Source organism: Epinephelus moara, chromosome 14 (genome assembly GCF_006386435.1).
Source record: "Epinephelus moara isolate mb chromosome 14, YSFRI_EMoa_1.0, whole genome shotgun sequence".
Lineage (NCBI taxonomy): Eukaryota > Metazoa > Chordata > Actinopteri > Perciformes > Serranidae > Epinephelus > Epinephelus moara.
The window spans coordinates 16472355-16477299 of NC_065519.1; positions in this window are offsets into that span (position 1 = coordinate 16472355).

The window sequence follows — 4945 nt, forward strand, 5'->3', positions numbered from 1 at the left end:
CTGCATCATTTTTTGATGGATAACTTTCCTCCCTCCTCTCGTCACGCGTTGGTTGTCACGGTGATGACGAGTGGCTTCCTTCTGCTTTTTTGGCGGGCGGTGGGATGTGACAGTCGTACGGGCAGCTGCCAGCATGCGTCTCACTGCTCGTCCTCCTACAGACTCCCCTCCGCTGCCTCTGTTACCCCCCTTCCCCTCTTCCCAGTTCAAATAATAAACTTTCACTTATTGACCATTTTACCAGTCCTCTGCTCCACAGCAACGCAGCATCTTAAACTATGAATATCATTTCGCCCCCCCCCCCCCCCCCCCCCCCCCCCATCTCCCACAGCTGACCTGTGTGGTGCTTCAGAAATAATAACAGCATTGAGGACAGGAACAGCAGTGACAAGAGCTATTACAACGCCATGCAACACAACAACAGAGGACAGACAGCACTCAGCTCCAGATGGGCGCTTCCTGTGCCAGGCAGGAAATGGCACCAAGCTCCCTCGCCGTCATATTTCATTTTAGCAGAGAACAGAGATGATCATCACTTCATCTTCGGCACATCCATCCCCCAACGGGTGAGCTGTAAATTCATTTCAGTCTTTTTGTTCTCCTACTCTGCGTGGATCCCACTTGAGTTGTTGTCATCGTTGGCAAGAAATACTGGGCATTCAGGCTCCAATATTTAGCCTCGGAGCCTCTCCTCTGCCTGCTGTGGCGTCTCTCTGGGTGAAACAGAGATGATTCGATCGGGGCTGACCACACACAGATGTGTGCAACTGCACAACATATGTGCTCATGTGAAGACGAATACTTACTTAAATGCACATGTGTGCAGCCCGAGAGAACTCTGTTACCATCCTGACAAACTAGATTCCACATTGTTTTAAGGCGCACTCCACCAACTTTACTCATAAAGGTCAGTTTACTGGTCATGTAGAGCACTGGCTCCCAACTTGGGCCCCCTGATGACATCTTTTGAGTTCAGATTGAGTCTAAATTCTCGACAGGAAGTTTTTGAAAGACATAAGCGTTTAACAGATAGGGAGGCTCTAACAAATGAGTGAATTATGGGAATTATGTTATTAACAATCTGTATCAAATAGCGACATAACAATTTAAAAAGAGCCTGAGATAGATAATAACAGTTCGAAAGCATACCATATTTAATTTGGATTAATAACCCAGCAGTACTATTAAAAATAACACTAATATTGGCTCAGAACAACTCATTGTCTTGGGTGGTTTTGCAATCTCAGTATTTGTTATGCGTCTTAACCGCTAGGGCACCAGAACAGCAGTTTGTACAACCATTAAAGCACTTCTTAATGGCTTCAAATTACAAATCACAAATTTGCCTCAAAGGGCTTTACAGTTTGTAGTCTTTTTTTTTTTTTTTTTTATCCTCGGTTCAGATGAGAAAAAAAGTGAAATGAGCAAACTAGCGACAGAGGAGGGATTCCAGATATGGGCAGATATGCAATAGATGTTGTATGAACACATTAATAGCATAATAAAACCTGAAAAACATACCAACATCATGCACGCACATGTGTGTGAGAGCATGCAATGTGTGTGTGTGTGTGTTGCTTCATCCCTGTGCTGTGCGGTGCAGATGATGTGCTCAGTTGTGTTGTGTAGGCCCTGTGTTGAACAGATGTCGCGGACGCTGATACTGTCCCTGCGCTGAGCGCGAACAAATTACAGGCCGATACACACACGAGAAGACACAGACACAGGCACAGACACACACATGCTGCAAATATGACCTTCAGATTACAGATGGCCCCTATCAGAGGCCGCCGGCTGGATTTGCAAGATGTAAATACTGAGGGGGTAATCCAGCACGGGGCAGAGGGGGGTATAACATGGAGCAGGATGGGCACCAGATGGCTGATGTGTGTGTGTGTGTGTGTGTGTGTGTGTGTGTGTGTGTTAGAGGGAATGCTAAGCATGCTGAGGCACTGACATTGGGATTATGGTAGTCTGTTTCTGATGTGCCACAGATGGACCTGTAGTGTTTTGTCCTCAACACTAAATGCAGGTGGGTAATAGCCCTCAACATGAGAAGCCCCAGTTCTTTTTCACCTTCTCTTTGCCCATGTTGAACCACGGCAGAAGGTTACAAACTTCCATTATTAGTTAATGGCGGCCTGCGCTTAGAGTGACCTTGAGTAGCATGTGAGCAGTAAGCCGCATAAGAGAATGCGAGCATGAGTGCTTCGACTTTCAACCTCGATTTCCCAGCAGTGTATGGCGAGTAATATCAGACAGATAGAGAGGAAGAAAGAAACACAAACTGGGAATAATAAAAAAAAAGAGGGAAACAGTGTTGTCATGTGAATGAGGCCTCGTTTAATTCTTTGACTCGCAGAGGTCACAAGCCAATCGAGCTGGCATGCCATGATACGGTGTACCATCCTGGGGAACATTTTCTCCCGCACATCCTTTTTCATTTCACCTCCTCCCCTCCTTCCTCCCCTACTCCCGTCTCTTACATCCTTTTTGTCCTTGCCATAATTTCATCTCTTTGCACGTCATTAGCAAGCTGGCGCCTAATGAATTTCTTATCTCTCCGAATTCAGTGGCTGTTGTGATAACGTTTATTGTGTTCAGTTTTACTATTCACCACATCGGAGGCAGGGGTATGCGTGTGTATGTGTGTGTGAAGGAGAGGGGAAAGAAACAGAAACAGTGATATATATACATATATATATATATAAATATTTAGACTGAAAGTCAGAGGCAGAGACAAAGACAGCTCTCCCCAGTGGTGGCATTTTGCTCGTGTCACATCCAATATTTAAGTTTAAAATGTGAACATGAATGGAAGTATTGAGATGTGTGTGAGGTGTAGAGGTGGATGGCAGCACACTGGGAGGGACACGGTACATGGATACACATTGAGAAGAACAGGTGGCGGGAATGACAGAATGAGGAGAGGAGGAAATGGGGAAAAAAAAACCCACAGAGGAGTGGCTGAACCTTTTTGAGAAGAGAGTAAAGAGGCCTTGAAAGCGAAAAACAGAAAATAGGAGCCACTGATTAGAAACTGATACAGCGACGGAGTGGAGAAGAAGGAGCTTAGAGATGATTAAACAAGGAGAGAAAAAAGGATGGGAGGCAGATCGAAGGACAGAGCAGTGGCAGATGGGAGTGTTCTGGTCTGTTACTAATGTTCCTCGGAAGAATTAAAGTCCAGGAAGAGGTTAGCACACACACACACCGGCTCGCACACACATGCACACTGTGAGCTCAGTATAGGTGTTAGTGAGGGCCCCTGTAAACATCAGCAACCCCCTACTGGCTTTCCCTCAGCAGTAGTTAGTGACTTAGTGACCCATGCAACCCCTCACACACCGGCATCAGCCCCTGTAGTAGCGCATGGTCGATCCAAAGTGTCACCTCGCTAAATACAGGCAACACACACACACACACACACACACATATATATATATCTACACACACCACTCGCTGTAAGTGCTAAGCACATTCCTCTGACACCTTTCCTGATAACCGAATGCATGTGGGGTGTGATGGGAGGAGGAGGGAGGAGGGAGGGAAAGAGGAAAGGGAGATTGGAATAAGAGCTAATAGCAGCCGTGTCACACTGTCAGCATTAGTGTAATGTGGTGTCAAAACAAGGCCTCATTGAGCACTTGAGCTGTATTTTGATGTACAAGGAGTACAGTAGCACTATTGTGGCTTATGAACCTGTTTTCCTGTACAATAACATTACGCTTTTATGTGATAGTTAATGTGGCATGTGTTGTCCATGGATGTAAATAAAGGTAATCACATATTTCACATGCAGAATACAATCTTCCCACTTTTAAAGGGCGGAAAACAATCTTATTGAGGTGAAATAATTTAGCCCAGTTGCCTGAATAAAATATTGCATTGTATGTTTTTGCAAACAAAGGATATGTTACCTTTGTATGTTTGGTATGTATCATATCAACATTCAAAAGTGACATAGTTCAGATTGCATGTATTTGAGTTGAGTCTCTCATCAGGAGGAAGAGAGGATGGTGGATAGTGAAAAGCTGGTATTTTTTAATGAGAGCGTGTAAAATTTCCAGCTGTATTTGTAGCAACAAAAGTGAGAGTTCGGGACATTTCCAGCCATATTTGTGGTGACTAAAGCTGGCATTTTTTTTAGGTTTGGGACAATTGCAGCTGTGTTTGCAGCAACAGAGGCGAGTATTTTTTACAGAGAGTTCAGCACATTTCTAGCTGTGTCTGAAGTGACAAAAGCAGGTATTTTTTTAAAGAGTTTGGGACATTTCCAAGCATGTTTGTAACAAACAAAGCAAGTATTTTTAATGAGAGGTTGGTACATTTCAGGCTGTGCTCGTAGTGACAAAAGTGGTTATTTTTTAACAAGAGGTTAGGAGGAGACCTGCTGAAATTTCCAGCTGTGTTTGTATGGACAAAAGTGGGTATTTTTTAATGGGAGTTCAGGACATTTCCAGTCATGTATGTAGCAACAAAAGCAGGTATTTATTACAGAGAGTTCGGGACATTTCCAGCCATGTTTGTTGCGATCAAAGCTAATGTTTTTTAACTAGAGTTAGGGACATTTTAGGCTGTTTTTGTAGAGACAAAAGCGGGTATTTTTTAATGAGACCTTGTGAAATTTCCACCTGTATTTGAATTTACTAAATCAGGCCTTTTTTTTTTAATGAGAGGTTGGGACATTTCCAGCCGTGTTTTTATTGACAAAAGCGGGTATTTTGTAACAAGAGGTGAGGACATTTCCAGCTGTGTTTGTAGCAAGAAAAGGGAACTGCCCATTGGTTCGACAGCCCATTGGTTCAACATCCCATTGTTCCGACCATATTAAACTCATTGTTCCGAAGTCCGTTCTGAAATCATCATGATGCCCTGTGGTTAAGGTCTGGTTAGGTTTAGGCACAAAAATCACTTGGTTAGGGTCAGGAAAAGATCATGGCGT